The sequence below is a fragment of the Lissotriton helveticus genome, chromosome 1_1 (assembly GCF_964261635.1).
Source record: "Lissotriton helveticus chromosome 1_1, aLisHel1.1, whole genome shotgun sequence".
NCBI classification, from domain to species: domain Eukaryota; kingdom Metazoa; phylum Chordata; class Amphibia; order Caudata; family Salamandridae; genus Lissotriton; species Lissotriton helveticus.
The window spans coordinates 618,159,148-618,172,477 of NC_136057.1; positions in this window are offsets into that span (position 1 = coordinate 618,159,148).

The window sequence follows — 13,330 nt, forward strand, 5'->3', positions numbered from 1 at the left end:
TTAGTGTTGAGTAGATTCAGCTGATCCATCCATGATTGAACCGGGGGGGGAGAGAGTGAGGAGGAGAAGAGGAGGAATTCAGTTTTGGAAGGATTCAGAATCAGTTGATGAGTTGACATCCAGTTTTGGATGGAGTCCAGAGTAGAGCTTAGGAAGGAGAGATCATGGGTGGAGGCAACCTTGAGGTAGAGTTGAGTGTCGTCTGCATAGAGATGGTAGTGAATCCCGGATTTGCTTAGGAGGTTTCCCAGTGGTTCTAAGTAGAGATTGAACAATGTGGGTGCAAGTATAGAGCCTTGAGGAACACCCTGACCTACCGCCACAGGAGAAGAAAGACTGTTCGCAATTTTGATCATTTGGGATCTGTCAGAGAGGAAGGATGCAAACCATTTAAGCACAGTGCCCTCCATGCCCATTCTCTGTTGAAGGATATTGAGGAGGGTGTTGTGATTGACAGTGTCAAAGGCTGCAGAAAGGTCCAGGAGAATTAGAAGACAGGACCCCCCCGAATCGAGTATCCTCAGCGCGTCATCAACCACTTGCAGTAGGGCTGTTTCAGTGCTGCAGTTTTGCATGAAGCCCGACTGACAATTGTCAAGAAGATCATTGTCCTTGATATGACGAGAGAGTTGTTTTGCTACACATCTTTCTGTGATCTTCGCAAGGAAGGGAATGTTAGTGATGGGGCGGAAGTTGTTGAGGTCCTTCGCATCAGCAGTGGGCTTTTTAAGCAGAGGGGTGACCTGCCCAGTTTTTAAGGGGACAGGGAGGGAGCCTTGCCAGAGAGAGAGGTTGATCAGAGTGGCCCAATAGGAAAGAGAATGGGTATAGAAGTCCAAGGCAATGGCACTGGGGATAGGGTCAAGAGAATGGTTGGAGGGCTTTGTTTCGCGTATGCACTTGAGAAGGGCATCTTCAGATATGGGGTCAAAGCTCTGCCAGATGGCTAAGGATTTGCGCTCCTCTGGAGGTGTAGGATGAGCGGCCTGATCCACAAGTGATTTCACTTTTTCATCGAAGAAAATAGCGAAATCCGCTGCTCTCTTAGTAGGATCCTCCACCTCGGAAGAAGGGGGAGAGCAGCTCGGAGACTTGACGAGCTCGAATAGTTTTTTAGGTCTATTTTTGGCAGAGTCAAGGAGGGTTTTGAAGTGCGCCGCTTTCTCAAGGAAGATATGCTTGTGGTACCTGGATCTTGCTGTGCGAAGCATGGCTAAATTGTCTGTGGAGGGCACTTGCCTCCATTGTTTCTCCAGGAATCTTAGCTGCTTCCTTTCCTCATAAAGGGATTTGTTGAACCAAGGTGCTGAGGGAGTGGGCCTTATCCTTTTGCTTTTGAGTGGAGCGACGTTATTAATTTCAGCTGCAAGAACTGTGAGATCATCAACAGCTATGTTTGGGTCTAGCCTTGGAAGTGATAGCAAGGCTGATTCACAGAGGGGACCAACATCAATATTTTTGGCATCACGGAACCAGGAGATGGCCCTCTTGGGTTGGCCAAGAGTTATAGAGTGTGAAAGTTGAAGAGAGAATGGGATGAGGTGGTGGTCAGACCAATCTACATGGAATGGGGAAGAGGTAGAAAGCATGCCTGCTTTAGAAATAACAAGGTCCAGGATTGCGCCCTTAGAGTGGGTTGGTTCAATGCAGTGTTGGATAAGATCGTTTGTAGAGAGGAAGGTGCCTGTAAAGTCGGCTGCCTAAGAAAGAGGCTGACAGAAGCAGCCTGCCTCTGGCCATCCCAGTAAGGAAAGAAAGGAGGAGCACATGGTCAACCAAGCAGAACAATGCTGCAACCCAACAGTCAAAGGTCATGCACTCTCGGAAACAATGCAGCACAAACAGGCTTGACCCAACGTGAGCAGGGCCCCTCCCCCTGGCCAACCTCCCAGATGTAAACAGCAGCACTAAAACACAAAGGAAGCTCCATCAACTCCCCCAGCACTCTACTGCACAGCCCCTAGAAGCTGCAAATCCGGCAGCGTGAGGAAAACGACAAAGGCACCTCTAAAAGCACCCACAGCGCCACCTCCTGGCCACAGCGACAAACTGCACCCTGAGCTGGGACACAAAGCAAAAGGCAGAAGCAGGCTCAGAGACACACAGCCAAGTCTGGTGCTGAGTGCACCACACACGACTAGTAGCAGTAAACCTCTAAAGCAAAGCCCCCGGATACATCTAAAGGAGTAGGGGTAGAGCATACTACTAGTAGTGGCAGACCGATGCCATGGAGAGCGAGTGCCACACACCCCAGTGAGTTGTCTGACGCCACCGTCAGCAGGGTCACTACGTCGCACGTCCCGGTTGGAGAATAGCCCCGCTACCGCAAAGCGAAACGCAAGCAGCAATGCCAACAACCGCTACCACGGCCAAGGTAGGAGATCCACAAGACAGCAAGATCTCAAGGGAGATATCCCTCCCCTAAGGAGGAAAAAGTCTGGCGCAGAACACGCCCCACACGTAGCCGCTCAACGCCACAGACAGCGCAGGGATCCAAGTACACCCACACAGCACAGTAAAGGACGGCCAGTCCCACAACACAGCTAGTACGCCACCAGGACCACAGAACACAGCACGTGCCAAGCCCCAGGGACTGTCCACAGACTGAGTGTGCGAGAAGCGCACGCCACCCAACCCAGTGGTGAATGACCACCACTGCAAGCGAGGAGAGAACGCCCAAGAAGAGAGCAGAGCGCGAGAGTTGCGCAGACAGACATGCCCTGACAGTCCGGTCAGGCGCCCGAGGGATAGACACCCCCCACAGTGATGAAGCACTGGTAAGCGGTTGCTCAACACAGCAAAGGAGATCACCCGCATCTCCATCACGCCAACGACCCCCCATCGGTGGCCCGAAGGAAACACACAGTGTCCTCCCTTACACTGCCTCAAGACAAAGTCGGCAGAGACCCAAGACAGCAAGAGAGGAGTCGCACACCCAACGTGGCAGGCCGCCACAGCAACAGATACTCCAACAGCACAGCGACACGTGACCGGACGTCACAGCACACAGCAAGCAAGGAGCTTTTTCAGGCAGAGTGAACAGTCCGGACGAGTGCACCGGAAGTCAGAAAGGAGCAGCCGCCAAGATGGCACACACACGAAGCTCCTCGAGCGAAGAGAAGAGGGGCCCTGCGAATGCGAAATCCCTGAGGAGGGGATGGTGACACGGGAAGTCCCCAAGAGATACACGCAAGTCCTTCCAACAGGATAGACCTGCAGTTGGCCACAACGGAAAAGGAAGACCGTCACAAGAGAGACGCGACCAGTGAAATGTCCATGTGGAGCAACATGAGGCAGGTGGCAGGACGCCACATCCAAAGAAGAGCCTGGTCGGAAGAAGGAGAAGAGTGTGGCACAATGCCATTCCGCAAAGGAGGAAAGAACAGTGGCATGACGCCACAGGGCAGACAACCAACACAGGTGTGCAAGATGGAACAGAGAAGAGCGACAGGACCAAGGACTCGCATCAGCACTGAGGAAGGTGTTCATCCACACAAGCCAGCCACCGGGGTGCAGAGACGTCACTGGAGACAGCTCCGCAGGAGGACCTACTGTAAGCCGCTAGCAGCGCAGTCTGCATCCCAGCTCCATGCTTCACAGTTTGACCGTCCTCTCACCTGTCACCGGCGGCTTGGTATCGATAGCATCACACCTCGCAGTGCACCTGCCTGCAGACAACGGAGCAGTGCCACGAAGTCCCTCAAGTCCTTCTCACTCCCTCAAGTCACCCCGACAGAAGATCACTGCCTGTCTGCCCACGGAAGAAAACTATCTTCTTGTTTCCACCGTCCAGGTGCATCACCACCAAGGAGCATCACACCACCCGAGTAAATCCACACACCCAGAACAACCGTAGCTCAGAGAGGCGAATAACCCAGGAACAGTCTGTACACCCCAGTTCATCCAAAGCCTGACAAAGTCGAGCACACCCGGCCATTGGGAGATCCGCCCTTGGGGACTACACAAGACTTGACCTTGGCCCTGTCGAGAGTTCCATAGCAACCATAAGCGTGGCCTACGCAACATCCCACACAGCCCACGCAGTCACGTGGCAGTCCAGGGGACAAGGGAGTCGACGAAGTCCCCATGCAAAAGGGGTCCGAGTGGGAGAGATGTGTCGGCCGCCGCTCCACGTCAGGCGCAGGAAGCACGAAGGTTACGGCTGGAGACTGGTCACCCACAAGATCGGCAGAGGAAAACGCAGCACCTGAGTCCAGATGGCGAGGATGTCCAGACCATGACACCACCCTCAGAGGCTACATGAGCGACTTGGCTGTGAGTTCGTTGGCAGTTCCTCAGCTACTCCTTTGTGCGGCTCCTGCAAAGCCCCGCACGGTCCTCACGGTCCCATCTCAGCCAGCAGGGAAAGCCCTCCAAGAGGCTCCAGTGGCAGTGGAGTCCAGGCGAGAGAGGCAAGTCGAACGTCGCCCAGCCATCAGGAGATTCACCGAGCACAAAACGCCACAGGAAGGCCTCACTCACCAAGTTTGTCTCCGACACCGAAGTGGATTTCACCACAGCTCCAGATGCATCGACACAAAAGTTGTACATATGAACTTCACCACTGCGATACCAGGCCGCTCTACAAAACGTCGAGTAGGCGAAGGAGGCATCCTGACGATGCTGTCCAGAACTCTAACACTGCCCAGCAGATGGGCTGAAGAGACTCATTTGGTGGTGATTGTTGCTTAGTTGTTTTTCTTACAGGTTGGACTTTTGTTTGTTTCGCTTCATAAAATTTTGGGAGGGATGTAGTATCCGGCTGGATACATTCTAGTGGTCTGCCCGTGATGTCACACACTTTACACCCTCCCACCACAGGCGTCATCAGTCAGGTGACCCTGTTAATAAAAGGGTCCGCAGTGCACGTGCTCCTGGCCAGTTATCCAGTACACTAACCTCTGGTGTCTGTCTCGGTCATTGCCACCATGTGGGCCTGAGGCCCAATCATACACCAAGGACATTTAGTGCATGCGCACTTCCTTTACTTCAGAGAGACTATTCTCCCTCCCACCTCCCTCCCCACACACATCAGCACAACATTGTCATTTTCACTGATTGAAATGTAGTGCTGGAAATCCTAACGCCTCAGGTTCAAGGACCGAGAGAGAGGGTCGGAGACTGCGAGAGAGGCCTGAAGGAAATGAAGGAAGGTGCCAGAGTGATCAGGGCATAGAGGCCGGTGGAGCAAGTGTGTGGGGACTAGGAGACAAGGTGGATGGTAGGAAGCACGAAGCATGAGTGGGGAGGGCAAGGGATGGCAGAAGTAATTATGGGTGGAATAGGACGAACTGGGAGGAAAAAGTAGGGAGGTTTTGTTTTCAATCAGGAGATAATACACTGAAGTTACAGTTGCTCTTAAAAAGAAGGAGTGAATGACGTAATTTGTGGGCCAATGCGCCAAGAATGCCTTGGAAGCTGGCAGGGAGGCTCATCACTGCACATACAAATCAGTGTTTCCAACCCCTGACGGTTCGCACTGCAGGGCTGCCTGTGTGTTTCATCCTTCCGGAGGCACTTTTCATTTAAAAAAAAAATGGCGTGCTGGTAAAACGTTTTAACTTCAAAACTTCAAAAAATGTCAAAATGTCTCAAACATGTAATATATGTTTTAAGCTAAAACAAAACAATGCAGAGTTGTCAGAAGGAGGAATGCATGCTTTTTTAGTAATCTGAGCACTGGCTTTAACAATCCTGCCTTGGTATGGACATTTACTTTTAGCCAGACACCTTCTTCAGGACCACACAGATAGAGAAAGCTTCACAAGGTGACCATGGGGGTCGGGTACATCTGTAGCTGTCCAAACTGTAAAAGTGCTGATGAGCATGAAATAATGTTTTTCTGATGAATCAAATGTTTTTTCACCCCATACAGGATCTTCTAACAGACTAAATTAAATCCTGAAGATTCTTGTCTTGTATTGTTCTTCTGACACTCTCGATTTTACGTTTTTTTCCTTGGTTCCTTTTATGTCTGTAAGATATCAAGTCTCATAGAAGGACTCATAGAAGGACTCATAGAAGGACTCATCGTCCGAGTCCTTCTGAGTCCTTCTTTGCGAGGAACAGACTGTGGGGATGTTTGAGGATGACTACCGCGGTGGAGAGTAGGATCCTATATGGGCATTAAAGGAGCTTAAGTAGACATAAGTACACGTAGCACATGCAAGTGAAAGCGAGAGGATGTGGCGTAACTGCCAGAGCTGTTGACAATGGAAGGGGGAACCAGGTTCGAGTCTCGGCGTTGGCTCAACGTCCTGTGATTCTTCGCAAATCACCTAATCTCCTTGTGCCTACCAAAAATGAACGTGTTCTTGTGCAATGTAACTGGTGCTCATCTAAAGCACTTCAATATCTTCCGGGTCGAGTTGGCGCTACATAAAACTGCAAAAAAAAGAAAAATATTCTATGGGTAGGTCCAAAGATATATACCATGACCCACTGGGAAATGTAAGTGCTAGATATAAAAAAAATACCTGAAAGAACCCTATTTGTACCTCGTATGCAGGAACAAATAAACGTTTAAACAGAAAGCAAGATACTGAGCTGGCAATTATTTTTTCTGCAGAATCAGTCTGTTGTAGAGCGGATCACCGAGCCTCACATGCAACCTATCAACCTCAGTTACATGAATGAATGTATGTGGCACAAAACTGGTCACTCAATGGCTGACAAGACAAAGAAGCCACTGTACTATTCTTGGAACTGTCTCCCCGTTGAAATGCGGAGTCCTGGAATGTTACCGCAGCCCACGTGGGATTACACTTTACAGAGAACTTTGATGTTGCTGCTCAAACTGTGGTAACATAGAAAGCTGCTCAAATGCATAGCCCAGGGTAAGAGGATCTATAGGTAAACAACGTCACGTACAGAGGACCCCGCTAGGGTCCCTTTAAAAACACCATTGTATGAATGTCTCACAAATACATTTATACACCAGCAGTATTTTGTGTAGCGCGGACATGTTGTCTTGCTGCTATCTCTTGGCTACAAGGGTGATTCTATGTCACAGGTGACGTCATCGGGGTAATGAAAAATTGAGGGCGCCGTGGCATATTAAAACAAGCATTTACAATGCAATGGTCTCGGCATCATTAAAGGTAGAGCTATTGGCATTGCTCATGACATTTCTTTTCTTTAAATCATAAATAAATGGCATTGTCATTTACATTGTCAATACACACCACTCTGCACTCAACTGCACTCACCTGCACTGCACTCAACTGCACTCACCAGCACTGCACTGCACTCACCTGCACTCACCTGCACTGCACTCAACTGCACTCACCTGCACTGCACTGCACTCAACTGCACTCACCTGCACTGCACTCAACTGCACTCACCTGCACTGCACTCACCTGCACTGCACTGCACTCACCTGCACTGCACTGCACTCACCTGCACTGCAATGCACTCACCTGCACTGCACTGACCTGCACTGCACTGACCTGCACTCACCTGCACTGCACTCACCTGCACTGCACTCACCTGCACTGCACTGCACTCACCTGCACTGCACTGCACTCACCTGCACTGCACTCACCTGCACTGCACTCACCTGCACTGCACTGCACTCACCTGCACTCACCTGCACTGCACTCACTTGCACTGCACTGCACTCACCTGCACTGCACTCACCTGCACTGCACTGCACTCACCTGCACTGCACTCACCTGCACTGCACTCACCTGCACTGCACTCACCTGCACTGCACTGCACTCATCTGCACTGCACTGCACTCACCTGCACTGCACTCACCTGCACTGCACTGCACTCACCTGCACTGCACTCACCTGCACTGCACTGCACTGCACTCACCTGCACTGCACTCACCTGCACTGCACTGCACTCACCTGCACTGCACTGCACTCACCTGCACTGCACTGCACTCACCTGCACTGCACTCACCTGCACTGCACTGCACTCACCTGCACTGCACTGCACTCACCTGCACTGCACTCACCTGCACTGCACTGCACTCACCTGCCCTGCACTGCACTGCACTCACCTGCACTGCACTCACCTGCACTGCACTCACCTGCACTGCACTGCACTCACCTGCACTGCACTGCACTCACCTGCACTGCACTGCACTCACCTGCACTGCACGCACTGCACTCGCCTGCACTGCACTCGCCTGCACTGCACTCACCTGCACTGCACTCACCTGCACTGCACTCACCTGCACTGCACTCACCTGCACTGCACTCACCTGCACTGCACTGCACTCACCTGCACTGCACTGCACTGCACTCACCTGCACTGCACTGCACTCACCTGCACTGCACGCACTGCACTGCACGCACTGCACTCACCTGCACTGCACTCACCTGCACTGCACTGCACTCACCTGCACTGCACTCACCTGCACTGCACTGCACTCACCTGCACTCCACTGCACTGCACTCACCTGCACTGCACTGCACTGCACTCACCTGCACTGCACTCACCTGCACTGCACTGCACTCACCTGCACTGCACTCACCTGCACTGCACTACACTCACCTGCACTGCACTCACCTGCACTGCACACACCTGCAATGCACTCACCTGCACTGCACTCACCTTCACTGCACTCACCTGCACTGCACTGCACTCACCTGCACTGCACTGCACTCACCTGCACTGCACTCACCTGCACTTCACTCACCTGCACTGCACTGCACTCACCTGCACTGCACTCACCTGCACTGCACTGACCTGCACTGCACTGCACTCACCTGCACTGCACTCACCTGCACTGCACTGACCTGCACTGCACTGCACTCACCTGCACTGCACTCACCTGCACTGCACTCACCTGCACTGCACTGCACTCACCTGCACTGCACTCACCTGCACTCACCTGCACTGACCTGCACTGCACTCACCTGCACTGCACTGCACTCACCTGCACTGCACTCACCTGCACTGTACTCACCTGCACTGCACTCACCTGCACTCCACTGCACTCCACTGCACTCCACTGCACTCACCTGCACTCCACTGCACTCACCTGCACTGCACTCACCTGCACTGCACTGCACTCACCTGCACTGCACTGCACTCGCATGCACTGCACTGCACTGCACTGCACTCACCTGCACTGCACTGCACTCACCTGCACTGCACTGCACTCACCTGCACTGCACTCACCTGCACTGCACTCACCTGCACTGCACTCACCTGCACTGCACTCACCTGCACTGCACTCACCTGCACTGCACTCACCTGCACTGCACTCACCTGCACTGCACTGCACTCACCTGCACTGCACGCACTGCACTCACCTGCACTGCACTCACCTGCACTGCACGCACTGCACTCACCAGCACTGCACTCACCTGCACTTCTCTCACCTGCACTGCACTCACCTGCACTGCACTGCACTCACCTGCACTGCACTGCACTCACCTGCACTCCACTGCACTCACCTGCACTGCACTGCACTGCACTCACCTGCACTGCACTCACCTGCACTGCACTCACCTGCACTGCACTCACCTGCACTGCACTACACTCACCTGCACTGCACTCACCTGCACTGCACTACACTCACCTGCACTGCACTGCACTCACCTGCACTGCACTCACCTGCACTGCACTCACCTGCACTGCACTGCACTGCACTCACCTGAACTGCACTCACCTGAACTGCACTTACCTGCACTGCACTCACCTGCACTGCACTGCACTGCACTCACCTGCACTGCACTCACCTGCACTGCACTCACCTGCACTGCACTCACCTGCACTGCACTCACCTGCACTGCACTACACTCACCTGCACTGCACTCACCTGCACTGCACTACACTCACCTGCACTGCACTGCACTCACCTGCACTGCACTCACCTGCACTGCACTCACCTGCACTGCACTGCACTGCACTCACCTGAACTGCACTCACCTGAACTGCACTTACCTGCACTGCACTCACCTGCACTGCACTCCACTGCACTCACCTGCACTCCATTGCACTCACCTGCACTGCACTGCACTCCACTGCACTCACCTGCACTGCACTGCACTCCACTGCACTCACCTGCACCGCACTCCACTGCACTCACCTGCACTGCACTCACCTGCACTGCACTGCACTCACCTGCACTGCACTGCACTCACCTGCACTGCACTGCACTCACCTGCACTGCACTCACCTGCACTGCACTCACCTGCACTGCACTGCACTCACCTGCACTGCACTGCACTCTGCACTCTGCATTCACTACTCTGCACTCACTACTCTGCACTCACTACTCTGCACTCACTACTCTGCACTCTGCACTCACTACTCTGCACTCTGCACTCACTACTCTGCACTCTGCACTCACTACTCACTAATCTGCACTCACTACTCACTAATCTGCACTCACTACTCACTACTCTGCACTCACTACTCTGCACTCACTACTCTGCACTCACTACTCACTACTCTGCACTCACTACTCACTACTCTGCACTCACTGCTCACTACTCTGCACTCACTACTCTGCACTCACTACTCTGCACTCACTACTCACTACTCTGCACTCACTACTCATTACTCTGCACTCACTACTCTGCATTCTGCACTCACTACTCTGCACTCACTACTCTCCACTCTGCACTCACTACTCTGCACTCACTACTCTGCACTCACTACTCTGCACTCACTACTCACTACTCTGCACTCACTACTCACTACTCTGCACTCACTACTCTGCATTCTGCACTCACTACTCTGCACTCACTACTCTGCACTCTGCACTCACTACTCTGCACTCACTACTCTGCACTCACTACTCACTACTCTGCACTCACTACTCTGCACTCACTACTCACTACTCTGCACTCACTACTCACTACTCTGCACTCACTACTCACTACTCTGCACTCACTACTCTGCACTCACTACTCTGCACTCACTACTCTGCACTCTGCACTCTGCACTCACTACTCTGCACTCACTACTCTGCACTCTGCACTCACTACTCACTACTCTGCACTCACTACTCTGCACTCACTACTCTGCACTCACTACTCTGCACTCACTACTCACTACTCTGCACTCACTACTCTGCACTCACTACTCACTAATCTGCACTCACTACTCACTACTCTGCACTCACTACTCACTACTCTGCACTTACTACTCACTACTCTGCACTCACTACTCTGCACTCACTACTCTGCACTCACTACTCTGCACTCACTACTCTGCACTCACTACTCACTACTCTGCACTCACTACTCTGCATTCTGCACTCACTACTCTGCACTCTGCACTCACTACTCTGCACTCACTACTCTGCACTCACTACTCTGCACTCACTACTCTGCACTCTGCACTCACTACTCACTACTCTGCACTCACTACTCACTACTCTGCACTCACTACTCACTACTCTGCACTCACTACTCACTACTCTGCACTCACTACTCCGCACTCTGCACTCACTACTCCGCACTCACTACTCTGCACTCACTACTCTGCACTCACTACTCTGCACTCACTACTCTGCACTCACTACTCACTAATCTGCACTCACTACTCACTACTCTGCACTCACTACTCACTACTCTGCACTCACTACTCACTACTCTGCACTCACTACTCACTACTCTGCACTCACTACTCCGCACTCACTACTCTGCACTCACTACTCTGCACTCACTACTCTGCACTCACTACTCTGCACTCACTACTCACTACTCTGCACTCACTACTCACTACTCTGCACTCACTACTCACTACTCTGCACTCACTACTCTGCACTCACTACTCACTACTCTGCACTCACTACTCTGCACTCACTACTCTGCACTCACTACTCTGCACTCACTACTCTGCACTCACTACTCACTACTCTGCACTCACTACTCTGCACTCACTACTCTGCATTCTGCACTCACTACTCTGCACTCACTACTCTGCACTCACTACTCACTACTCTGCACTCACTACTCACTACTCTGCACTCACTACTCTGCACTCACTACTCTGCACTCACTACTCTGCACTCACTACTCTGCACTCACTACTCACTACTCTGCACTCTGCACTCACTACTCTGCACTCACTACTCACTACTCACTACTCTGCACTCACTACTCACTACTCTGCACTCACTACTCTGCACTCACTACTCTGCACTCACTACTCACTACTCTGCACTCACTACTCACTAGTCTGCACTCACTACTCACTAGTCTGCACTCACTACTCACTACTCTGCACTCAATACTCACTACTCAGCACTCACTACTCTGCACTCACTACTCTGCACTCACTACTCTGCGCACTCACTACTCTGCGCACTCACTACTCTGCGCACTCACTACTCTGCGCACTCACTCCTCTGCACTCACTCCTCTGCACTCACTACTCTGCACACTCACTCTGCACTCACTACTCTGCACACTCTCTGCACACTCTCTCTGCCCACTCACTCTGCACTCACACTCTGCACTCACACTCTGCACTCACAACTCTGCACTCACTACTCTGCACTCACACTCTGCACTCACTACTCTGCACTCACTACTCTGCACTCACTACTCTGCACTCACTACTCTGCACTCACTACTCTGCACTCTGCACACTCACTCTGCACTGTGCACACCACTGATATCATGGAATCTTCCACCACACTTTCTAAAACTCTATAGTCCGAAGCATAATAGGCACAGAACCAAAAGAAGGGTAGACATTGCTTAAAATAATCTTATTGTATTTATGAGAAGCAAAAGCGAGACTGTGAAATGTGCTGAATATCAGTTTGTTACGAATCAACAGAGTGGAGTTAGAGAACCAAGAAATAGTAATTTAGAATCCGGGTTAGAAGGAGTAGTAATCACAAGCTGAGGATCAACGGGCGCGAAACAGCGTGGTGGGCGCGCAGGAGACGCAGCGTGAGCGTGCACATCAGCTGAAGATCGCCGGAGAAGACACCGAGCCTGCCTGCTGCCGTGACTGACCCGCTGCAGAGGGAAAGAGCCCGGTGAGTGGGGGTATAGGGGGGGCGGCAGAGAGGGAGTGGGCAGAGAGGGAGGGTGTGTGTGTGTGTGTGTGTGCGTGCGTGTGTCTGTCTGTGTGTGTCTGGTGTGTGCCTGCCTGCCTGCCTTTGTGTGTGCGCGTCCACAGACCCTGGTCGGCTCGTGCACCGCTCTGTACTCCCTTGCGAGCTTACTCGGCGACAATAGTTCTCGTTGCCGAGACCTAAAAAGGGGAATGCATGTTTTATTAGTAATCTGAGCACAGGATTTAACAATCCTGTCTGCGCTCGTCACCTATTACAACACACACCATAAGGCGGGCGCTGTGGCGATAAAAAAAATAGATGGGAAGCATCTGTTTTTAAATCGCCACG